The 26,857-nt window shown below is 41.9% G+C and overlaps 1 long non-coding RNA gene across 1 annotated transcript; it reads right to left on the reverse strand.

Moving 5' to 3' along the window:
- Window positions 1-3,487: 3,487 nt before the first annotated feature.
- On the reverse strand, window positions 3,488-14,177 carry LOC115091970. The gene is made up of 2 exons (XR_003856860.1): window positions 14,118-14,177; window positions 3,488-3,599 (listed from the first exon to the last, which is right to left on the reverse strand). It is a non-coding gene; the product is annotated as an uncharacterized LOC115091970 (long non-coding RNA).
- Between the last annotated feature and the right edge of the window lie 12,680 nt (window positions 14,178-26,857).

Consider the following 26,857-nt stretch of genomic DNA (forward strand, 5'->3'; position numbering starts at 1 on the left):
AAGGGGTTGCAGGAAGCTATTCGCAGCAACCCAAAGACTAACCTGCTTCTTGGTACAGAGTCTGCTACTTTCTGAAGGGGTAACTTACTCTTGATTCCAGTTCCTGGCCTGTAAGTCAAGCTTCTTTTCCAAGCTGCTTCATTGTGAACTTGCTACTAACTCCAGCTTCCGGCCTGTAAATCCAGCCTTTAAGTTCAAGCCTGCTTCATTGTGAATCTGTTTCTGACTCTAGCTCCTGGCCAGCAAAGGCACTTCTGAGTTAAGTCTGCTTCTGTGTAAACTGTTTCTTTTTCTAGTTCATGGCCAGCACTGCAGCTTGCTACTCAAGACTGCTACTGTTCCTGTGGGCAACCTGCCAGACTAGTGTCTGGCTCCAGCCTGTGCTCAGTCCTTCTCTGAATCTGTGAGTAGCTGGAGGATGGGAACCTGACAGTTGTCCAAATCAGTTTCACTAGAAGTCCTTTGAAGAACTCACATAAGGAAGATGATCTTGGAGCAGAGTTGGCCAACTCTGATCCTCAAGAGCCAGAAACAGACTTGGGTTTTAGGATATCTATAATGAACATGCATGAGATATTTGCATACAATGGAAGCAATGCATGCTAAACTCTCTCATGCATATTCATTGTGAATATCTTGAAAACCAGACCTCTTTGTGGCTCTTGAGGACTAGAGTTGGCCACCCTTATCTAGGAGGGTTGTGTTTCCCTGCTGTGTAGGTTTTCAGTGCATGCAGTGTCTAAATTTAAAAGTCAAGACTATATTGGGGGGTACACTCAAGCTCAACTATAACAATTCTGTGCCCATCCTTCTAAGCTCCAGAACTCAAATATTATCTTAATTAAATGTTTACCTGTGCAATAAACTTGAAGCTTTGGAGATATTTATTATTCACATTTAGAAAAAATTCCCCTTTGGCAAGGGCTCTGGGCGAGAACATTACATACAACATTAAGTATAAAATAAAAAACAAAACATATCAACATAAAACAAAAATAAAAAATCTAAAACATCAAACAAAACTAACATTCAATACACAAAACATCAATTACCTATGCATTACATTAAAATTCCAAACATTATCTAATACTTCCAAATCAACCAAATGCAGTCCTAAATAACCAGGATTTACAAAGTTTATGAAAAACTAAGTAACCATCTACATCTAGGCAAAGAATTCCAGAGGTGAAAAGGCCTTGAATTTGTTTTCAATCAAATGGACAGCTTTAGTAGATAGAATCACCAGTAAATAAATCTTAGGAAGAACGTAAATCTCTCCTTGGACAGTGTTGGCAAATTCTGTCACAAAGATACAATAACTCAAGATACAGGAATTTGTGATTTAGCAGTTTCCCCAGGTCTAAATTGATCTTTCCATCTGAAACAGTTAATAAATATTTTTTGTTAGGTCAAAAATGTTGTAGCTGTCCTTGAGTTCTGCTTTGGTTCTAGGGATGTGCAGCCCCCCAAATGTATTTTTTTGTCTGTGTGTCACTTTGTTTAATGTTTGTTTTGGTTTAGTTCTTTGCCAAACTGAAATAAACATTAAAATGATAAAGAGGATGGAACAGCTCCCCTATGAGGAAAGGCTGAAGAGGTTAGGGCTGTTCAGCTTGGAGAAGAGACGGCTGAGGGGGGATATGATAGAGGTCTTTAAGATCATGAGAGGTCTTGAATGAGTAGATGTGACTCGGTTATTTACACTTTCGAATAATAAAAGGACTAGGGGGCATTCCATGAAGTTAGCAAGTAACACATTTAAGACTAATTGGAGAAAATTATTTTTCACTCAACGCACAATAAAGCTCTGGAATTTGTTGCCAGAGGAGGTGGTTAGTGCAGTTAGTGTAGCTGGGTTCAAAAAAGGTTTGGATAAGTTCTTGGAGGAGAAGTCCATTAATGGCTATTAATCAATTATACTTAGGGGTAGATTTTATAATTTTGCACGAGCGCGAACAAAAGTACGCTGGATTTTATAAGATACGCGCATAGCCGCGCGTATCTTATAAAATCCGGGGTTGGCGCGCGCAAGGGGGTGCACATTTGTGCAACCTGCGCGCGCCGAGCCCGGCGCACGCGCTGCCTGTTCCCTCCAAGGCCGCTCCGAAATCGGAGCGGCCTTGGAGGGAACTCTCTTTCCACCCCCCCCCGGCACCTTCCCCTCCCTTCCCCTACCTAACTCACCCCCCGGCCCTATCTAACCCCCCCCCACCTTTTGTTGGCAGATTTACGCCTGCTGAAAGCAGACGTAAATCTGTGCGCGCCAGCGGGCTGCTGGCGCACCATCACCCAACCCGGGGGCTGGTCCAGAGGCCTCAACCACGCCCCCAGGCCGGCGCCATGCCCCCGGTCCCGCCCCTTTTACGTAGCCCCAGGACTTACGCGCATCCCAGGGCTGTGCACGCGCCAGCGGCCTATGCAAAATAGGCATGTCGGCGCGCGCAGGGCATTTAAAATCCAGCCCTTAGGGAATAGCCACTGCTATTAATTGCATCAGTTGCATGGGTTCTTCTTAGTGTTTGGGTAATTGCCAGGTTCTTGTGGCCTGGTTTTGGCCTCTGTTGGAAACAGGATGCTGGGCTTGATGGACCCTTGGTCTGACCCAGCATGGCAATTTCTTATGTTCTTATGTTCTAAAATAATCCCAGAAATAGGTCTTCTCTGGGCTTTTCAGGCACCTCTTCCACACCTGCCAAAAAAGGTGCTGGGACCAGGAGCCCTGGACCCCGCTGACCCTTTCTATGGAGTTCCTAGGAGGTAAATAGGGCAAGAGGAATGCCCACTTACCTCATGCCCCTCTGATGTCCCTTATAAATTGTGCTGGTTAGCCCTGAGATTGATACCAGAGTGATGTCAAAATGGCACCAGTCTCAGAGCCAACAGCACCATTTTGTTGGACGGCCCTATTATTTATCAAAACATTTCTATGCTGTTATCTGAAAATCTAAGTGGCTTGCAAGAGAACATACATAAATTACAAATAAAAACATCAACACTCCATATTCAATACAGATAAACAACAAATTACCAGTGCCAACTAATCTAGACTAATAACAGCAGTTTCCTCAACTATTTTCACTTGTACTAAGCAAAAGCTCACTCAAACAGTAGGTTTTCAATTCATTTTAAGGTTTTGAAACAAGACTTTCTTCGGAGGATGTCTGGGAGACGATTCCACAACATGAGTCCTGAGACATCAGACATTTTCTCCTGGGATTCTATGAGCCTCCCTGCACAGAGAGAATATCAAGCAGGCACTACCCAAAAGTTCTCAAACTCCTTTCTTTATCAGCAAGCAAATACATTAAGGAGCATTGTAGCTCTGTGAACTAAAGTTATTTTTGAAAATAATTTTGCACTCAGCTGGCAGCCAATGTAGTGAAAAAAAATGAGTATATTGCGATCGTCGACCAGTACATTGTTCCAGGTGGAGGAAGGGAGATTGTAGGGCCTGGCCCAGCCAATTTTTTTTTTGCTGGTAGGAAGGTCAGAGGAACCCGGGGTTTCCCCAGGCCTTGGCAACGTTTTGGGGGGCAGCCCCAGGGAAGCCTTCGGTCAGCGCCAGCAGCCCTGAACCAGCAGCAGAGGGTTTTTTGTGGCTGTAAAAAAAAAATTTGTTGGTTTTTCATTTATTCCGTTTTGAAAACATAAAGAAACAAAATAGACAGTTCCTATTTAGATTTAAATCAATACTAGTGTTTGGTGTGCAGAGCCACTGAACGGCTCTGAGGAATCAAGGCTCAGATTGGCTCCCAGGGGTTCAAAAGATACGCTGTTATACCACCAGGAAGTTGCTTCCTGGCATCTGGATTGCTAGGAGGGCAAGTGAAGATGTGGGATCCTGGAGCGCTTTTCCCTGTTTATATTGATGTTATGTGATATGAATGCCTTGAAGCTCTGTGTTAATCCTGTAAGCAGAAGTTGTATCTCAAGTATTTACTGTGTTTGTCCTTGGAGGGGAATTACTGACCTGGAGTGGATTTAAGTTTTGCCCCAACCATATTTGCAACCTTGATTAAAGTTACCTGTTTGTTTTTGCCTGCAGTATACCGTACATCAGAGAATGTTATTTCCTTATCTATTAATAAACTAGCATAGAGATATCATTCCCAGTGTAGATTGTACCAAAGGGGTTTCCAACCTTAATTATTTTCAGGAAAATAAACAATTTCTCTTCAACCTATTCTGCCTTTGTGTAAGGTTTCCTACACTAGGGGTGCTCAAACCGGTCCTACGGGCCCCCCCCCCCAGCCAATCGGGTATTCAGGATATACCTAATGAATATGCATGAGATTTGCGTGCACTACCTCCTGTGTATGCAAATGTTTCTCATGCATATTCATTAGGTATATCTCATAGGGGCCTATAGGACCGGTTTGAGCACCCCTGTCCTACACCACTCTAGCAAAGCATTCTTTGGTTCCTTAGGAAGGTGCTGTAGAACCTGTGTATCTTCAGTGTACAGTTTGTATGTCTCAAACACTTTCTGGAAACATCAAAAGAAGAAATGTTATCTAGAGCAGGGGTGGTCTACTCAGGCCCTCAAGAGCCACAACAGGCCAGATTTTCAGGATATCCACCATGAAAATATGCATGAGATAGATTTGTATACAATGGAGGTAGAGTATGCAAATCTATCTCATTCTTATTCATGGTGGGTATCCTGAAAACCTGGCCTGTTTGTGACTCTCAAGGGCCAAAGTTGACCATCCTTGACTTAGAGGAATTTTGATTGCTACATTTGCAGCAGAGGTGGATAGAGCCTTGATTTTTAAATTCTATTTTAAACATTTCTGTTTGTTGTTCTATGGTTTCGCATGGAGACTCTGCGCTCCGTCAAGGCTGCAGTACAGCCAGGGGAATTCCTCACGGCATTAGACCTGTCAGAGGCATACTTGCATATCCCGATCCATCCGGATCATCAGCGCTACCTACGCTTCAAGGTTCTGGGAAGCCACTTCCAATTCCGGGCTCTGCCCTTCGAGTTGGCCACGTCACCGCGGACATTCACCAAGGTGGTCGTAGTGGTAGCAGCGGCACTCAGGAGGGAAGGAATTCTGGTCCATCCCTACCTAGATGACTGGCTGATCAGGGCGAAATCTCGAGAGGAGAGCCTTCGGACGACCGACAGAGTAATCGCCCTTCTGGAAAGCTTAGGCTGGGTAATCAACCTCAGCAAGAGCTGCCTACAGCCTTCCCAGTCTCTGGAATACCTGGGAGTACAGTTCGACACCCAGGCAGACACAGTCCGTCTCACTACCAAGAGAAAGTTGAAGCTTCAGCAGCGTATCCAGCATTTGATGGGAGCCAGTCGGCCCATAGCCTGGGATTATCTGCAGGTTCTTGGTCTCATGGCATCCACCCTGGAAGTGGTGCCTTGGGCGAGGGCCCATATGAGACCTCTACAACATTCCCTGCTCTCTCGCTGGAGCCCCCGTCTACGGAACTATTCCACGCACCTGCATCTGCCAGCCAGAGTGCGGACCCAGTTGCGGTGGTGGTTGCAGTCCCAACCACATGAGCAGGGGGTCGAAGATGTCTTCCCCCATGTGGACTTTGCTCACCACAGATGCCAGCCTGAGCGGCTGGGGAGCACACTGCGAAGAACTCACCGCACAAGGGCGGTGGAACAGAGAAGAGTCAGCGTGGAACATCAACCGTCTAGAGGCCCGGGCAGTCCGATTGGCATGCCTTCAATTTGCTCACAGACTGAAGAACAGAGCAGTCAGAGTGATGTCCGACAACGCCACCACGGTGGCATACATCAACCGTCAGGGCGGAACCAGAAGCAGACAAGTATCTGCTAGCAGAAGACACTCAATAGCATTCAATAGGCTTTCAGCAATATGCGATTAGCAATATACGCTCAATAGTATTCAATAGGCTTTCAGCAATATGCGATTAGCAATATACGCTCAATAGCATTCAATAGGCTTTCAGCAATATGCGGTTAGCAATATACGCAGAATAGCATTCAATAGGCCTTTCAGCGATATGCGGTTAGCAATACACGCTCAATAGCATTCAATAGGCTTTCAGCAATAGGCGGTTAGCAATATACGCACAATAGCAGTCAATAGGCCTTTCAGCGATATGCGGTTAGCAATACACGCTCAATAGCATTCAATAGGCTTTCAGCAACAGGTGGTGTAGCAATACCGTTCCTGAACCGGCGGTTAGCAATACACGCTCAGTGGAAATGCTCACAACAATAAGGCAATATACGCACAAGGAGGAATAAACCTGCGCCTATTACCGGCGCCCTACCTGAACGAGGCCCACAAAATGGCGCCCTCCTTGGCGTGCCACGCCGCCGATCCTCTGTTCCTTCGGAGACCCAAAAAATGAGATGTACGCCTCACCTGAACCTCGGCGCTTCTCGGCTGGAACCCAGGCGGTCTCCGGCTGCGGGGAGAGCGGGCAACTACCTTCACCACCGCGTTTGAGGATATGCACCCACTGCCTCGTCCACGCTGGGACCGAGGTGCCTCGCAAGCCTCACCCGAACCTCGCCCAGGGGCTGTGTCCCTGCCGTGATTCGGCCGGACCGAGGACTTAACCTCCGGGGGGACCACGGAAATTACCCCGGGCAGCTCAACTGGGGGAGTGACCTTTGGGTATCACCGCAGGAGCGCGGGGCTCGAAAGTTTTACAGAAAGTAGAAAGTAGAATCTAGAATTATAAGAAAAGAGAAAAATTAAAGTAGTCTTGGAAAGCACGCTCAACTAGCGTGCAGGCACGCCAAACTGCTTTGGAGACGGAAATTACTGAGTTGCTACGCTTCCTGTGGGGATATATATACCCCCGTGCTGACGTCAGATCCGTCTCCAACTGCTAGCACGCGGATACTATCCCATTCGTTCTGAGTCCATCTGGCTACACGCCAGGAAATCCTGAATTTGATTGGTAACCAGTGAAGGTTCTGAAGGATGGGCGTGATGTGTTCCCTTTTGTTGGCGTTTGTGAGAATCCTGGCAGAAGCGTTCTGGACCATCTGTAGTGGTTTAATTGTGTTGGCGGGTAGATCCAGAAGGAGGGAGTTGCAGTAATCCACTTTGGATAGAATGATAGATTGTAGTACCAAGTCTCAGAGGTGTAGGAGTGGTTTTAGTTTTTTTAGTACCTGCAATTTGAAAAAGCATTCTTTGGTGGTGTTGTTTACGAATTTTTTCAGGTTAAGTTGGTTGTCAAGTAGAACACCCAGTTCTCTCACATGTAATGAATGATTAATTGATGATTTGGCTAGTTGGGAAGAGCTTGAGGAGTTGAGGAGTTGTCCTGAGCTATTAGAAGGATCTCTGTCTTGTTGGTACTGAGGACGAGGATGAGGCTGGTGAGAAGTCTGTTGATTGCTAGAAGGCAGCTATTCCAAAGGGACCAGGTTTTGTGAAGAGACTCGGTGATAGGGATGAGGATCTGGATGTCGTCTGCATATAGGAAGTGGGTTAACTTTAGGTTAGTGAGTAACTGGCAGAGCGGTAGGAGGTAGATGTTAAATAGCGTGGGTGAAAGAGAAGATCCTTGGGGGACTCCCATGTTGGAACTGACTGGGTGTGATTCTTTATTGTTGATCCTTACCTTGTAACACCTGTTTTCAAAGAAGGATTTGAACCAGTTGAATGCAGATCCTTTGATGCCAATGTCTGCGAGTCGTTGTAATAAGATCGTATGGTTCACGGTGTCGAATGCCACAGACAGATCCAGAAGAGCGAGTAGGTATGGTTGACCTTTTTCTAGGTTTAGGAGGATGGTGTCCGAGAGAGTAGATAGTAATGATTCAGTGTTTAGTGCCTTATGGAAGCCACATTGTTTTGGAGCGAGAATCTCATTTTCTTCTAGGTATTCAGATAGTTGTTTGTTTACGACTTTTTCCATGAGTTTGGCGATCAACGGCAAATTCGCTATGGGACGGAAGTTAGCTGGGTCTGATGGTGAAAGGTTGGGTTTTTTTTTAAAAGAGGTTTAAGCATTGCAAGCTTGAGCTACGGAACAGTTTATGATGTCTGCTAATGGCTTAGCAATGATATTCGGAATGGCACAGAGCAAGTTGGACGGTATGTGGTCTGATGGGTGTGAAGAAGGTTTAAGTTTCTTAAGGATGTTTTCTATTTCTAGAGAAGACGTCGATTCGAAGGAGACTAGAGATGAGTTACATTGATGACCAATGGAGAGTGTGGGGGAGGGTGGAGGAATGGGCACCGTGAGGGGCGCGCTAAGTGTGGAGATTTTACTCTTAAAGAAGTCAGCCAATTCATTGGCTTTACTGGTGGCTTGGTCATCTGGAATGAGGGGTGCGGACGGTTTAGTGAGGGCTGAAACGTAAGAGAACAGAGCTCTGGCATCAAAGATGAAGTGATGTATCTTTTTTGAGAAGAATTATTTCTTTGTTCTGTTGATGACATTCCTGTAGGCATTTAGACAGGATTTGAAGGCCGCTAGGATTGTTGTGGAGGGGTTTTTATGCCACCTATGTTCTTTACTTCTGGGGTCATGTTTGAGAGACTTCAGTTCAGGTGTAAACCACGGTTTCCTGTTGTCCCTCTCTGGAAGAAGTGTTTTAGTGGTCGTTGGGCAGGTTTGTTCAGCTACTTTGTTAGTGATGTTGATCCAAGACAAGGTCACAGAGTTGGCGTCTGAGAGGTCGAGTTGGACTAATTCATTGGAGAGCTGCTTGTTGAGGAGTTCTCTAGAACAAGGTTTCCTGAAAGTTACCGAGGTTATAGGGGCTGCCTGGGGAGGGTGTTCCTTAATCTCTAGGACTGTGGAGATGATCTAGTGATCCGACCATGGGACTGGTGAGCATGTTGGATTGGCAGGAAGCGAGATGCCCTCATTTATGAAAATGAGGTCTAAAGTGTGGCCCGCTTTGTGGGTTGGACTGTTGACAATTTGTCTGAATCCCATATGGCTGAATGTGGTGAGTAGAGTTTCGCAGTTCGCAGATAGTGGCTGGGCGTCCATGTGCAGATTAAAGTCTCCCATCAGGATGGCTGGTTTGTCCGCATTGAAGTGTTTCGCGATAAGTTCGATGACAGGAGAAAGGTCAGATTCAAGAGTTCCTGGTGGAGCGTAGATTAGGCCGATTTGAAGGAACTTTGATTTAAAAAAGGCAAATTCCAGATTGGTTGTAGCATTTGAGAGATGTAGGGTTAGGCCCAGCCTTTTTTTTGCTGCTAAGAGCAATCCTCCTCCTCTTTTTTTGGGTCTGGGAATTGAGAGGAGATCGTAAGTTTGAATGGGGAGCTGATTTAACAACACTGTGTCTGTGGGTTTTAACCAGGTTTCTGTGATTGCACAGATGTCTGGTTTAGTTTCTAAAAGGAAGTCATTGAGGTTGTGCGTTTTCTTGGTGATAGATTGGGCGTTGAACAGTGCGAGTCCGAGTATTTGTGTGACTGGTGATATCAAGATGGGAATGAGCCTCTGTTGACGGCTGGATGGAAGAGCAATTGATTTTGGTGATTGTAAATTATGGGTATTGCGAAGGAACGCATCCTGGAGAAGTGAACGGTGATGATCATGTTGGTGGAGCTGTGAGAGGAGAGGGCGGAGAGGGCGATGGTCGGGTGAGGGCCGGTTCGATCCGAACTGTGCCTGAATGATCAGACTCCACGGGCCTGTCCAGGAGTTAAGTTCCGGAGGAATGTGAGTTGGAAACAATATGAATGCAGGTACTGTGTAACTGCAGGATGCGTGCTGAGGTAAAATTGAGTGCTAGATGAGGGCTTGAGAGATAGAAGCAAAGGTGAGACTAAGCTGGGTTGCTTACTTGATTGCTGGACGTGGAGACGGCAGAGGCAGTCGTGGGTTAGATAAGGTCTGAAGCAAAAGTCAAATAAAATAGATTATGAGGGATTATAATTGCAGCGAGAGGCTGGCGCGAGAGGTGGCTGCGGCTACTCTCCGGGGCTGCACAAAGGGGCCTGCCCCTTTGTCGCGCTGCTTTAAAGGGCCAGTCGGGGCTGTCCCCCGATTGGCTGAACGGAGTTGGCTGTCCTGATTGGCTCAGGAGAGAGGAAGAGGAAGGCTCGAGTCCCGATCAGAGTAGCCTCGTGGTTGGCGCAAACGGCGGCCGTGGGTAAGTGAAGAATTTATGACCACAAATACTCGTACCCTAGGCAATAAAATTGTAGACCTGCATGCCTTAATGGTGGAAAGCTGACTTGGACATAGTTGCTGCTACAGAGACCTGGTTCACTGAATCTCATGATGGGATACAGCCTCCCTGGCTATAACTTGATAAGGAAGGACAGAGGGGACAAAAATGGAGAAGGGAAGCAACAGGATTTCAAGGGACATGGGGGAGAAGAAGCATTATGGACAGTCCTTAAAAAAAAAAAAAAGAAAATGGTGCTTCTATTTTTACTGATGTGGTCTACAGGCTCTGACTCAAACAGAACTAGACAGATCTGGTTGAAGACATCCAAAAGGTGGGATAGAAGGGAGAAGTGTTGCTTATGAAGATTTTAATTTGCCTGATGTAGTTTGGAGAATCCCTTCTGCAGAATCTACCAGAAATAGAGAGAGAGTGGATGCCTTACAAGGGGCTCTGTTCAAACAAATGGTAATGGAACCCACGAGGGAGTGAGTTATACTCGATCTAGTGCTCACTAATGGGCATAATGCCTCTAATATCCAGAAGGGTGCCCAACTGAACACCAGTGATCATCAAACGGTATGATTTGATATCGCTAATAGGATACAGAAAGGTCACTCGAAGACCCGAGTTTTGAATTTCAAAAATACAGACTTTGTCGAAATGGAGGTTGAACTAGAAGACTTGAACTAGAAGACTTGAAGAAAATGAGAGAGGTGGAACAACCTTGGGTCAAACTAAAAGGAGCAATTACAAAAGCAAAAAATCTATATGTTAGAAAAGTAAACAAAACTAAGAGGAATAAGAAAATGATCTGGTTGTCAAAGGAGATAGCTGAAGTACAAGGATCCTAAAAAGAGGAACACAGGGAAGAAAATCTGGTGAAACTGAGGGAGACGAAGAAAGAAATCAAGAAAGCAAAAGGTCAGGCAGAAGAAAGGATTGCCAAAGAGGTAATTTGAGGTGACAAAACATTTTTCAGATATATCAGAGAAAGGTCTGAGGTGGTATAGTGAAATTGAAAGGTGCAAAGATCATTTTGTGGAGAGAGACGAAAAAATGTCAGAAATATTAAACAAATACTTCAGTTAGTGTTCACTAAAGAATACCCTGGAGAAGGACCGTCGCTGGTTGACAAGACTGTAGATGGGGGTAGAGTAGATGAAACCCCATTTATAGAAGAGAATTTATGGGAAGAGTTAGGAAAATTGAAAGTGGACAAGGTCATGGGGCCAAATGAGGTACATCCCAGGATACTAAAGGAGCTCAGAGATGTGCTGGTGGGTCCACTGAAAGACCTGTTCAATAGATCCCTGGAAACGGGAGAGGTGCTGTGAAATTGGAAAAGAACATTGGTGGTCCTGCTTCTAAAGTGGTAACAGAGAGGAGGCTGAAAACTGCAGGCTGGTTAGCCTCACCTTGGTGGTGGGAAAATTAATGGAGAAGCTTCTGAAGGAAAGGATAGTGAACTATTTACATTCCGGTGGGTTGCTCGACCTAAGGCAGCATGGATTCACCAGGGGAAGATCCTATCAGAAAAATCTGCATTTGCATGTTGCAGGCACTCTTAGGTTCGGGGGATTGGACGCGCGTTTTTGGCCCCTTACTGAATAAGGGGTCAGGTAAAACGTGCGTCCAATGGCGGGTTAACAGTGCGCTCCATCGGAGCACACTGTACTGTATCGGCCCATATGAAAGTAATATAATCCATCTAAATGATAATAGCGCAGACTATATATTTTTTAAATAAAGCATCAGAGATCATGTCTTCTATTGATATGTAGCTCATTTGACATTTTCCCTGTTTCAATTCATCTCTTATAAATAAGTATTTAAGATTATGTGTTTTGTTTGCTGATTTTGAGTTATACTCTCTACCAGTTCCATTGCGTTTTGGCAATCAGATTTTATGCCAACTGGATTTTTACAGTACTTGTTAAATCCAAGTTCTTCCAGAATTGTAGTTAACCACATTCTTTAATACTTTTGCATGAAGCAATATATTCAGCTTCACAAATAGATAAGCACACCATCTGTTGTTTAACAGCTTTCCAGCTAATTGCTGCTTGCGATAGCTTGTTACAGAACCTCTGGAAGATTTTTCCTTCTTGAGCCCAAGCGTTCCAGCTTGCATCTGAATAATCAATTATTCTTTCTCCTGAAGCTTTGTATGACCCCCTTCAGGGAAGAGGGCCACCTTCCCAGTCCTGGAGAACATTTGACTGCTCACCCAGGGAGTGAGAAAGACTTGGGTTCTGTGGAATTGGGGCAGGAAAAATCCTGCAAGGCCACCAAGCAGGTTTCTTAATCTAAAATGAATGAAATTTTGTCCCAAACAAAAAAATTTATTAGAAGGAAAAAGAAAATACAGCTGATACAAAATGTAGAAAAGTACAAGAATCACATCTTTAAATCAGTAGGTAGCAAGACAAATCAGACATATTTTAGGAACTTCTACAGTTTCCAAGTCAAATCCTCATACTCACTGAAGAAATCAAGCTAGGAAAACTCAAGACTTCATGAGGTTCCTGTAAAGTTTTTCTTTTTCAGATACTCTTCAGAGCTAAAAAAAAAAATAAATCCTCCCAATTCAGAAATGTTTCTCAAATACCTTGTTGGTGAGATTTGCTTCCTGGACAGGACCCGAGTCCTGGGGATAGCAATCCTTCTGGATCAGCTCCCACATTCAAGCAAACAGTAGACATATACTATCCCTGTTACGTTCTGCGCCTTCCAGGTAGGCACTGAGAGCCGTGACACTCATCCCAATGCCGGCCAGGCCTCACCACGATGGGACGCCGCCAAATGTCGCCATCAGCAGGACCTCTGCCTCTGGACCCCCCTTCCTAGGTGAACTGAGAACATTTAAAGGGCCCGCAACAGGCAAAGGCCACGGTACCCTTGGATGGTGTCACCAACTGCCGTATAAAAGGGTTCCTCAGATGATGCTTCTTCACCTCAGCAACGGGTTGAGTACAGCCTTGTAGTGTGAGTTGCTGCATCATGGACTCAGTAGAAATGGACTCAGTCTAGTAGGAATAGATTCAAGTTTATTCAGAACAAAGCATTTTCTACCACCAGCTTTAACATTTACTAGCCACCTTAGAACACATGATGTTTGTTATACATTGTCTCACTAGTTTTGAGAGTGAAACAATGTTCAATAAATTGTAATTGATACATTGTGCTTTATGTTATTTATGTAACTGTTTCCTTTGGAATATGTGAGTTGTTTGTAATCTCTGTCAAATTGGATCTTTCTGACTGTGAAGGTGTATGAATGCATACAAGTAAAGTTTTCATAGATATTTGTGTATGAATAATACTGTACAATTTCATTGTATCTTGATCATTTGAATTTATGTAACACTTTTAGATTATCTTTAATTGATAAGCAAAAACATTTGTAATATAACTATAATGGTTATGATTCCTTCATGTTGAAATTACAGTCACTCATGCCAAATTGTTTTTTTCAATGATTTTTTCAATATAATTCTTTTGATTAATTGACAAATGTTTGTCTACATTTCTTTTTGTGTCAATGCAAAAAATTTGACTTGGATCTCACAAATATTTTACTTCAATTTTGGTCTCTAGAAAAAACATCTTTATTCCTTGCTGAAACTTGTCACTTGTTACTATTAGTATGTCATCCACATAAATAGCTAGTGTAGGATATCCTTCTCCTTGTCGCAGTATGTAGATGTATTTGTCTGAATCTGCTTGACGATAGCCCTTTGTAATGGCCCCTCTTGGCTCATTACCATTAAGCCCTGGGTGAATTTCTTTCAGCTAGTTCAGTGAGAGTTGGTAATTAAGGGGAGGCACCATTTGTATAAAGCCCCTCTCTGAGGGTATTGGAATGGCCATCTTGGATTTTAGCAAAGCTTTTGATATAGTCCCACACAGGAGGCTTGTGAATAAAACAAGAAGCTTGGGAGTGAGTGCCAAGGTGATGGCATGGATAACAAACTGGTTGAAGGACAGAAGACAATGTGTGATGGTAAATGAAACTTACTCAGAAGAGAGAGCAGTGATGAGTGGAGTGCCGCAAGGGTCGGTGTTGGGACCGGTCCTGTTCAATATCTTCATGAGCGACATCGCGGATTGGATAGAAGGTAAGGTTTGTCTATTTGCGGATGACACTAAGATCTGCAACAGAGTGGACACGCTGGAAGGAGTGGAGAGAATGAGATGGGATTTAAGGAAGCTGGAAGACTGGTCGAAGATATGACAGCTGAGATTCAATGCCAAGAAGTGCAGAGTCATGCATATGGGGTGTGGAAATCCAAAAGAAATGTATTCGATGGGGGATGAAGGGCTGATGTGCACGGAGCAGGAGAGAGACCTTGAGGTGTTAGTGTCTAACGATCTGAAGTCGGCAAAACAATGTGACAAGGCGATAGCTAAAGCCAGAAGAATGCTGGGCTGCATAGAGAAAATAATGAGTAAGAAAAGGGAAGTGATTATCCCCTTGTACAGGTCCTTGGTGAGGCCTCACCTGGAGTACTGTGTTCAGTTCTGGAGACCATGTCTCAGAAGGGATAGAGACAGGATGGAGGTGATCCAGAGAAGGGCGACCAAAAAGGTGGGTCTTCATCGAATGACTTATGAGGAGAGATTGAAGAATTAAATATGTATACCCTGGAGGAAAGGAGGAACAGGGGTGATATGATACAGATTTTCAGATACTTGAAAGGTTTTAATGATCCAAAGTCAATGACAAACATTTTCCATTGGAAAAAAATCAGCAGAACCAAGGGTCATAACTTAAAACTCCAGGGAGGAAGACTCAGAACCAATGTCAGGAAGTATTTCTTCACGAAGAGGGCTGTGGATGCCTGGAACGCCCTTCCGGAGGAAGTGGTGAGGACCAAATCTGTGAAGGATTTCAAAACGGCGTAGGATAAACGCTGTGGATCCATAAAGTCTTGAGGATGTGAATGAAAGGAAGAGAAGAGGCATGGGGGTGGCTTGCGGGAATGACGGCTACTATCCTTATTCAATAACAATAGACAAGGTTAATGCTACTCCAACATTGTTCTATGCTTCAACGGCAAGAGGAAATGTGGGAAAAAAGATCTGCATTCACAAATAAGCGTGGGAGTAGCTTGCTTGTTGCGGTGGTTACTACCCCAAACCAAAGTAGCCTGATGCTTCCCTTTAATTGCATATTTTATTTAACAGTTTTATATACCGACCTTCATAGTAAATAACCATATCGGATCGGTTTACAATTAACAAGAATAAAAAAACTGGGGTAACTATTCAAGTAAACGAAAGATAAACAGTAAGTAGGAATGAGTCAAAGTTACAATCAACAGGGAAGAGAACTTGGAAGCTTGCAACAAGCTGGAAAGAAGATAAGGCAAGAAATAAATATGAAGTGATGCCATAGGGCGTACGGGTTAAAGCTTAATGGTGCTTTAACCTGGGAGAGTCAGAGTCCATTCGTGAGTATAATCATCATAACGGGTAAGCGTGAAGGACAACTAGTGATTGTCTGGTGGGTCGGTGAAGGCTTGGTGAAAGAGCCAGGTTTTAAGTCTTTTTCTAAAAGTTAACAGGCAAGGCTCCACTCTGAGACTTGAAGGGATGCTATTCCAGATAGATGGGCCAGCTATCGAAAAAGCTCTGTCTTTGGTCATCGAGAGGCGTGAAGCTTTAGTAGGGGGAAATTTCAGGGTGCCTTTGAGAGTATCTCTAGTTGGTCTGTTAGAGGAGTGGAGTTTGAATGGGATTTCCAGGTCGAGTTGAAGATGATGATGGATAGTTTTATGAATTACGGTGATTGATTTGTATAGAATTCTGAAATTAAACTGGTAACCAGTGTAGGTTCCTGAGGATGGGAGAGATGTGTTCGCTGCGGCTGGTACTGGTCAGCAATCTCGCAGCCGCATTTTGTAACATCTGCAGTGGTTTGGTAGTGGATTTGGGAAGGCCTAGGAAAAGGGCACTGCAGTAGTCTATTTTGGCGAACAGTAGCGCTTGGAGGATTGTCCTGAAGTCGTGGAAGAATAAGAGTGGTTTAAGTCGTTTTAGAATCTGTAATCTGAAGAAACAGTCTTTGGAGGTTGTGTTGACCATTTTCTTAAGGTTTAGACGATTGTCTAGTATTACCCCAAGGTCTCTAACCTGCTTGCAAGTAATGTGCAAGTATCCACGCAGCTCTCTGCTTCAATGGCAGGGAAGAACAAAGAAAAGAGGATTTATATTCAAACAAACAACAGGGACTAAATCGCACAGGCTGGAAAAACAAATAAGCATGGGAGTACTTGCTTGTTGCGGCAGTTACTACCCTGAACCAATCAAGCCTGATACTTCACTTTGTTTACATATACAGCGCAGCTCACTGCTTCAACAGCAGGACCGAATGAAGAAAAGAGGATTTATATTCAGACAACAACCAACAAGGACTAAATTGCACAGGCTGGGTAAACATATAGACGTGGGAGTAGCTTGCTTATTGCAGCGGTTACTAAAATAATACATGGAAATAAAACAGAATGGCTAAACTATGCCATACTGCTACATGTACCAAAGAGACCTACGCTCTAGTAATAAGGGTCTCCTTTCAATTCCAACAATTAAATAAGCAAGACTTAGTGAGGTCCGTGAGAGGGCAATCTCCATTGCAGGCCCCAAGCTTTGGAATACCCTTGCCAACTCATTTACAATTACAAACCGACAAAGAAATTTAAAAGTGATCTCAAGACATGGCTATTTACATGCGCCTATGCGGAGTCATGCTAACCAACTCAGTAAGTTCCAAGCTCTGAATCTTAATTCTAAACTTTCTTTCACATTGATTTTATTATATTATTTTATTTCATTTTATATTATTTATTTAATGCTTGTATTTCCATTTTTATTAATGTTTCAGATCTATTTTAGGCTCATTTAAACCTACATCTATTTTAGTTGATATTAACCGATTTTATGTATTTTTATTATATTATCGTATTTCTATTTTTTTTTTTTTACCAATTGTACACCATTGTGATGATTTTATTACTGATGTGACGGTTTATAAAAACCTAATAAACCATAAACCATTTAGGCTTGATACTTCACACTGATGCAGCTCCAGCACTGTTCTCTACATCAATGGCAGGGGTGGAAGGAAATTAGAACCAAAAAGTTACCAATAAGGGCCCTGACCTCAGCGGTCAGAGTAACAGATAAGTATGAGAAAAATAAGTATGAAAGTTTGCTGGGCAGACTGGATGGGCCACTGCTATTACTAGCAATGGTAACATGGAATAGATTTAGTTTTTGGGTACTTGCCAGGTTCTTATGGCCTGGATTGGCCACTGTTGGAAACAGGATGCTGGGCTTGATGGACCCTTGGTCTGACCCAGTATGGCATTTTCTTATGTTCTTATTTGGTCTTCTTCTGCCATCAATTCTATGTTTCTAGGAAGTAATAAAAGCAGCTCTCTCCTGTGAGCTCTGGGGGCAGAGCAGTTTGGTTTTGGAAGTTAAGGAGATATTGGAATATTTGCCTTTGTTGGTTTTAGTTTACCCTGGGACTCAAGTACCACCTGCTAGGTTGTGGGAGCAGCTCTTTCAGATTTTTCTTTGCAAGAAGCCTGTGAGACACCTGGGTGTTGCTTGGGGAGAGGCAGTGGTCCACCCGTGGCTATGCCACTGGGGTGCGATAATCCAAGAGAGCTGTGTGTGATGGGATGAAAGACTAATGTGCAAGGACTGGAAGAGGCACCTTTTGGTGAAAGTGTCTGGTGATCTGAAGGCAACTGAAGCAGTGTGACAAGGTGATGTAGCTAAAGCCAGAAGAATGCTGGGCTGCATAGAGAAAGGAATAACCAGTAAGAAAAAACAGAGGTGATAATTGTACAGGTCCTTGGTGAGGCCTCACCTGGAGTACTGTGTTCAGTTCTCAAAAAGGATAGAGGCAAGACAAAGGCAGTCTAAAGAAGGGTGACTAAAATGTGGTGGGGTCAGTATCAGAAAACCTATGTCTAGAGGATGAAGGATCTGAATATATATATACCCTGGAAGAAAGGAAGTGAGAGGAGATATGATGCAGACCTTCAGATACCTGAAAGGTTTTTAATGATGCAAGTTCCCTGAACCTTTTCTATAGAAAAGCAAAAACAGTAGAACTAGGGATCACAACATGAAACTTCAGGGTGGACGACTCGGAACCGTCAGGAAATATTTCTTCATGGAGAGGGTGGTGGATGCCTGGAATGGTGAAGACAAAAACAGTAAACAAATTCACAAAGGCATGGGATAAACACTGTGGATCCCTAAAGGCTAGAGTTGGAAATTAAGAAAAAGGTGCATGGGGGAATGGAGCAGCAGCTACTACCCCTAACAGAAGGCATGGGGATCACTACCCTTAACCTAATTAGCCTACATGATTTTGACGCAACTACAGCTTCATTCTCCACTTCATTGGTGGAAGTGTGCGGCGGGGGGGGGGGGGGGGGGGATTGGATTTAGATGACAGCCAATGCTGGGTCCTGACTTTTACAGTCCAAGGTACTGATACTCAGTCATTAGGGAAAAAGTGCAGGACTGCTTCTATGGCCAAGTCCAAAAGCAAAGCATATTCAATCAGCAGCATTTTACAAATTATCAAAAAGGCTGCTCACCCTGTAAAAATGTTGCTAGCAGTAATTTTGTTATGGGTTTGACAGTTGATTGGTTTTTGATTGTTTACATTACTACCCTTAACCATAAGACTTGGAGGTAACCCTGCACAGAGCAGTAGTCAATACCCTTAACAGAAACATGGGGGTATCCTGCATGGATCAGCAATTACTACCATAAGAAACATACTGGACAGAATGGATGGACTATTTGGTCTATGATAGTCTATTCCATAAACACTGATCATAATCAAGTCACTAGTCATGCTTTATATTGCTCCACATCATTTTTAGGGTGTTTACTTTAACTTAAATTCTCATTTCTCTGGCACTAGTTCCAAAGTTTTCATCCTGTGGTGAGATGAAAATGCATCAGCAGTAGTCTGTGCCCACTTATGTTGGTTATTCTACGTTGCTGCTTCTTTCATTTTATGATGCACACTTTTCAATAAGACTTTGCCTTTGTCTATTAGGGGTTGCAACATACACATTGAAATCTTTTACTTTTTTTTTTTTTTTTTTGCAAAACTTGGTTATTGCAGGTTTGCTTTTAGCATTTAACTTCTAATATTACTAAGGAATTCAGGTATATGAGGCATCTAAACATGCTGCAGTATGCTACGGCTTGCCTATTTCCTGTGCATACTTCTTTTAATGATTTTTCATTCAGTAACTTGCTGTTACAATAGTTTCTTACATAAGCAACAATATTTACCTGCTTCAGCCCAAAACTTGACTAGTAGTCCAGATCTTGTTCTTGTTGCTTCTATTAACACTTGATTAGCATGTTCTGTAGTTTTATTTTGGGATAGTGAATATGAAACTGTCTTCTCATGATGAATTCAATACCAGTGGGTGCAGTGTATGCAAATCTATTTCATGCATATTCATTGCAGATATCCTGAAAACTTGACTGGCTGGGGATCCTCCCAGACAGGTTTGGAAATCATTGAATTATATACAGAGCCTCCAATTTTCTGCGGCAGACTTTCAAGAGTCTGCAGCAAATTTGCACAATTTTGCATAAAGATTTAAACCTCTGGCTCTGCAAAAAAAAAAAAAAAAAAGTCAATTTTTATTGAAAAACATTAACATTGTTTTTAAACTATATACAAATCAAAAATGCACCAAGCACAAAAATCAACAATTTATCAAGACATTACAAACTTCTAACTGTGAAATGTCACTTTTGTTTTTGAACTGAAATTGTGCAACCATTCTTTTTATATTTTCTTGAGAAAGCCCTTGTCATCTTTCCAAGTATACGAGTTTCTATATGCCAGAATGCCCTTAATATCAGCAGATATGTGCACGTATATTGGAACCATGGCATCAGATACAAAAAGGGATTGAATTAGCACAAGTTTGAAAATTGTCAGCAGTTCTGTCAGTCATATCAAGGTTTCTTTGAATTTAAATTAATGCCCTTTCTGCCTGCTGTGAGATGTCATTAGCTGCAGACTTCCAAAAACACATCCGGGTCCTTGCCACATATGCAGGTACATGAAATTTTTCTAAAGGGACATCATCTAGGAATTATATCAAAATCATCTTTGGTTTCATATGGATTTAAGAGATCTTTGAGGGATCAAACATTCTGACTGCTTTCTCTGTCCACTCCAACTTCACAACCCCACCTCCCCCACCTTGTTAACTTCAGGATAGGACAGAGGTGGGAGAGAGGGGCAACAAAAGGAGAGGGTTCCTTGTAGGTTGTTTGCAAAAGGAGGGGTTGGAACAAGAGCAGGAGCAGAAACTGAAGACAGGGCAGGCACCATTCAGCTTTCGGAAATGTTGATTCTGTGGCAGGTTATCAAATAATTGGCAATAAACTAATCATGCGGTTTTCTCCTGTGCCCTACAATCTCAGGAGGCTAAGGGCACTGATTACACAGAATCATTGATAAAGCTGTGCTCTGCTTTTTCCAGTAGTTACATTCTGCAATTATGCATGTGGAAAGGATGGGATGAGGAAGACTGTTTGGAGAGAGGAGCAAGGGGGCTGGAGGGACAACATGTATCCATGTTATGTTATTTACAACATCATAGCCAATATGGGATCAGTTAGATCCAGTGAGTATAAGAAATAGCTCTTTTGCTAATATGTCTTTTCCAGAGGCTGGGTAGACATACAGGAAACTGGTTAAAAATGTCAGTAATGACCACCAATAAAATGTTTAAATGATGTACAGTGAGAAAAATGTGTTAGCTCCACACTCCACTGATCACAGCAGCATACAAAATAACATACAAAATCATTTAAAACAAAATAGAATATACAAACATACATCACAATTAAACAAAATAAATATGAAATCCCAACTCCAGAATATTATAAAGCCATGTTATTACATAATTTTCACCATGTTTACAAATGCCACTGTACAGATGTTTTTGTGCTCATATCTAATTTTCAAAAGCTGCCTTACAAAGCCAGGTTTTAAAAGTTAAAAAAAAAAAAAACCAAAAAATAATTTAATATCTGTCATGGTTCTGAGGTTGACTTGCCCTGTGTTCTAAAAGTTTGGCCCAGCCATTGATATTTCTCTATTGTGGATTATTCCTAGGTGTGCTTGGTGAATTGAACAAATATCTAGTAAACTGGAATTTGCAGATCTTAAAGAATGCACAGGTGTATATAGATGAAAATTGGGTCCAAGCCATTTCAGGGTTATAATGATGTTATGTAATAAAAATAATACTTTGTAGTGGATTCTGTAATGGACTGGAAACCAATATAATGCCTTAAGAATTGGTATGATATGATCATATTTAGAACAACCTGTCAGAATTCTAGCTGCCAAGTTTTGTAATATTTGTAATGCCTTGATATATGTCACTGGGATTCCTAATAAGGAATTACAATAATCGAATCCCATAAACATCAATGTTTATAAGGTTAAATGGAAATCATTTAAGTCCAAAAATGTTTTCAGCTTTCTCAGTGTCTCCTTAGTTTAAAATATACGATTTGGACTTGTTTTATAATATGAGCTGTCATTGACAATTTTCCATCCAACAGTACACAGAGGTTCTAACAGCAGAGCAGGCTATTTCATGGCCATTGAATTTAAATGATGGTAGTATTCCATCATATGGGCAATGAAACAGATGAATTACCTCAGTTTTTGAAATATTCAGTACTAAACTGTTATTGTATAACCATTTTTGAATGGTGTCGATATAAATCCCTAATTTTTTTATAGCTATAGAAATAGAATGTTTAATCAGGAAGAAAAAGTGTATATCGTCCGTGTAAATTCTAAAATTCAACCCTAGATTATCCAGAATCTTACAAAGGGGAGAAGATAAACGTTAAAATAGTGTGGTGGACAATGTAGAGCCTTGAGGAACACCTCTTGTCACTTCAATCCGGCTAGAGTTATTATTTATTGACACACTATATTTTCTATTTCTTAAGAAGTATCTGAACCACTTCCGAGGTGTATGTATCAGCAATCCCTGATTCAATGAACCAAGTGATTAAAATCTCTTGCTTTATCGTATCAAACGCTGCCGATATATCTAACAAAACAAGTAAGCTTTGTCCACAATCAAAACCTCTCAGGATGGAATCAACTACAAATAATACCAGAGTTTCAGTTGAGTGGTTTTTCCTAAACCCATCTTATTTGGGGTTTAGTAGTTCATTTTCCTCTAAATAATCAGATAATTGTGAAAAATACAGTAGAGCACCTTTATCTGAAGTTGCAATAACCAAAAAAATCCTATTATTTGGAAAAAACAAACAAACCATGGATTTAGTCCATGTTACATTATCTAGAAAAAAAATCAATTAGCCAAATATTGATCCTGCATGGACATCACAACTTACGGGCTGATACAGTAAAATGCGGGGGAGAGCCGGCGCTCCGAGGCTAGCGCCCGCTCTCCTGAAAACTAGCAAGTTCACTGCCTGAATATCCAGATGCCTAGATCCTGTTGGCCTTGCTGGACAATTCTTGGCTACCACCAATCTGCAGGCACTGACTCACTTGGTTACTGAGGAGTCATGGCCTTGCGATACCAACCTGGCTGTGCTATGACCTGCTGTGTTACCAGGTTTACTCAACATCTCAACTCTGTACCTATCACTGCCTTCCATATCAGACTCAGGTATATTCAAATTCCATTAACAGGCAGGCTATTCCAGGGTTATAATATTTGCTTCCTCTTTAATTCTTATGGTCCCATATCAAATTGAACATTCAGGCCCTCTTCCATTTCTTACAACCATGTTTTATATAATTAGGGGGAACCTTCATTTTCAGTTTTTTTATTTTTCATGGGAATTTCAATCCTGTAACAAAAAAAAAATCAGTGGGAATTTTCAATACTACAATGAAAAACAATCCACTGATTATTCTCCTGTTTGTTATTAAGTCTTTTTTTTTTTTTTTTTTTTTTTGCAAAACTGCATGCAGAGTGACTTTTCTGGGCTTCCATTCCAGTTTCTGTCTCCATATTTGTAATTTGTGGTCTTTCTGTACTTGAAGGTCGATTCTATGTGTGTGACCGAGGTGAGGTATTTTACTACATGTAGGCATCTGTATCAATATTATTTGTTGAGTTTTCTCAATAGGACATGCATTGATGGTAAATTACTCTTTTTATCTAAGGAGGGCTATTGTACCTGGTAGGAGAGAGTGTTTATGTTGCTGTTACTGAGATGACACCAGAAATATCTCTTTTTGTATGCTAAATTGAACGGGGACTGTTCTAGTTCTGTACCCTTTGTTGGGGGGGGGAGGGGGGTCGTCAGAACAGTTCCTGTAGATACAGAGTATATATTTAAATTTACCCCCGTGATGATCATGTGTTCAGTGTGTCACGCATGTGAGAACCATCTGTCAGGTGTGTCCTGACAGAAAAAAGGTTGAGAATCACTGAAATAAAGGACTGACTGCCACAAGGATTTACCCATGACTTACTGGTAACGTGATCGGTGGGTCCCATTACAGCTCAGTTGTCAAAATCGAAACAAGTGTTGTAAGTTGAATAATGGGTGTCAATTTAGAAATGTTGTAACTCAAAACACCGAAGTCTTCCAGTACTGACTAAGAGAGAATTTTTGTTCAATAGAAAAAATATTTTGGCCATCTTTAACTAAGGTGTGTAAAAATGTTAAAAAATTGCTGTTGAAGATTTCTAACACTACTGTCATCTCTCACATATCCCTTTGGCCCTTTTCACTTTATAGTCTGTAAACTAGAATTAAACAAAAAAGTGTTTCAGAACCTGCAAATTGTGATTAGAGGACAAAAAGTGTTTTTATCAACCACTTATTTTGTAAAGAAAGAAGATCAAATTAGTAGGAAGATTACTATATTGTAGTGAGCAGATTACATAACTAGGCAAATGTTTTCATTGTTAGTGTTGACAGACTGGAGTGAAGGAGGAGGCTGGAGATTAGAGCAGTCTGAAGCCAGGGTTCAAATCCTGCTTCTCCTACTAATGCTCCTTGTGACCTTGGGAAGTCACTTTACCTTCCTTTGTCTCAGGTACAAAACTTAGATTGTAAGACCTCTGGGGGCAGGGAAAGACCTACAGTAGCCGAATATAATTTGTGTTGAGTTACCAATGAAAAGGTATGAGCTAAATCTAAAAAAAACTAAAACAAACAATATAAAATTACTCCAAAAAACTTTTTTTTAGGTAGTCTGAAAGGAAAATCTTATAATAGTTGGGTGGAGATTATACTGTATGTATTGTAAGGTCAAAAATATGTAAAGATACAGGATTTTGGGACTACTAATCTTCCTTCCTTAGGCAATGTACTGGTAAACTACCACAGTACTACCAGAAGTACACCAGAACTACCACAGATTACCAGAAGTATATCCTTGGAGTCTCTGTTTCAAGAAGCTTTTGTCCATTTTATCAACTGAATATTGTGTGTGATTTGGTATTTTAAGTTATAATAGTTGCTCTATGTCTTATAATGTATTGCTGTGAAATTGTTTTAATATGTTCTGTATACAGCTTAGATCAGATTGATCTGTTATAGGTAGTAAAACAAATGTTTTAAAATAAATAAATAAATGTTTGAAATAGGTTCAAACTGTGGCAAACTATCCACAATCTCATTCACATGCTGGCCTGGAATGGAATTGTCTTTTCAGGGGTTTTGTTTGGTAAATTAAGTTAATGTGGTTAGTATTTATTCTCACATATATTTGGATACATTTTCAGTAAGGCGCCTAACAGCTAAGCTACACACATGTGAAAGCTTGCACAAAATAAGAGGAATTTCCAACACAAGGTACCCATATATATTGAGTTTGAAAACTGCATATTTAGGTGAAGTCAAATAAGGGAGTAATGTTAAAGGTATACATCTAATACAAGGTAAGTGCATATCTCTAATATACGCTTGTAACCCCTGTTCTGCCAGCTAGTAAAACTTAGGGGCACAGTTGGGATCAGCAAGGCAACTAAAACACTTCATGCTCCCAGGGTTTGTTCCCAATGGGTGGGGGGGGGGGGGGGGGGATGAGGACGATGGGGGAGCCAGGCAAAGAAAATTCTTTCAAGGCCCTTAAGCCTTATGAAATGCCCTTCTTGCACCTCCCAGTAAAAAACAAACATGCCCACACAGACACATGGTGTTTCAAAATAAATCCATTTACTGGGCTACTTGATACAAATGAATAGTTTGGCAAACAGTACATTTGAGTCTGGTGCAATTCACAGAGCAATCAAAAATCCAACCACAGTCAATTATCAAAATCACAGATCCTTTGACCAATGGAACCCTTTTTTTCAGCTCTCTCGCAGTGTACTCTTTAGAGGTGCTCCCCTCCGGGATTTTCCCTCTGTAGTTCAGCAAATGGAACTTGAAAAATCTCCTAAACATTTAGATGAGTGTCTGCTGATCATCTTCTAAACAATGTTTCTCTAGCAGGTTTCCAAGCTTAGCAGGCCTGACTACAGCCTGAAAATGCACTTAAGATACTTAAGGCAATTCTTCAGTGAAACCAAAAAGTAACTCCTCTTCTACCACAAATTACCTCTAGTCCTTTCACTCTCAAGATCCTGTTGGACCCACAAGATGACTCCCAAATTCTGGAGGCCTGTGAACTCCATCCTTGAGTATAACTCATCTTCCTAGGATAGGAGACTGAAAGAAAGAACAAGAGCCAAAGTTAGCTCATGACGTTTATAGAAACACTCCATGTAAGCCATCTCATACTGGAGAGTGTCTAATAACCTACTCTTTGACCTCATAACTCCAGTGTCTGTGGAGACATTAATGCAAATAGTAAAGGACACCCTTACATGCTCATGAAATGCTACCCAGAACATCTAATTTTTTTTATGTGGACATTAAAGTGAGTGCATACTTTCTGGCAGTTGAAAATTTATTTATTTAGATTTTTATATTCTGCTTTTCGTACTTTATTCAGCACTTCAAAGTGGATTACATTCAGGTACTGTAGGTATTTCCCTATCCCCAGAGGGCTTACAATCTAATTTTGTACCTGAGGTAAAGTGACTTGCCCAAGGTCACAAGGACCAACAGTGGGACTTGAACCGCTGCTCTAACCACTAGGCTATTCCTTTACTCCACTTGTGGAGAACTTATGGGGGTTAAGTCTATTTTTATCCTTGAAAATGTACCCCTAGATTGTTTTTTGAAGGGAAGGTTTGGGAGGTTGACAGAGTCCTCCTGTTCCTTTCTGGCTTCCTGCTCAATCAGAGCATGCCCTTATTTGTCTAAGAAACCTTGAGCCTTTAATTCACAGCTACCTGGGATTTTCCTTATTTTATTTTGACCCAGCAGCTTTTTCCTGTTTCTTTCTACCTTCAGCTCTATCAGAACCAGAGCTTGAATATGACACCATAAGCCTTCATTCCTAAACTACCCAGGGATTTTTTTCCCCCTTATTTTATATCTCCTCTCGACTTATATTTAATCCAGTCAGTGCAGTGATGGTCATGAGCTGGGGACCATACACACCAGGTCTCCTTTCAGAACCTTGCAATAATGAGCCCTGAATTTGGCCAGTAGATGTCACATCTAAGCAGTAACCATTAGGGATGTGCAGAGGGACACCATACGTTGCATTCGGGATTCATATTCGTCGGGGGGGGGGGGGGAGATACGTTGCATTCGGCAAGGGGGGCCCCCGATATGTTT

Source organism: Rhinatrema bivittatum, chromosome 5 (assembly GCF_901001135.1).
Source record: "Rhinatrema bivittatum chromosome 5, aRhiBiv1.1, whole genome shotgun sequence".
Classification (NCBI taxonomy): Eukaryota; Metazoa; Chordata; class Amphibia; order Gymnophiona; family Rhinatrematidae; genus Rhinatrema; species Rhinatrema bivittatum.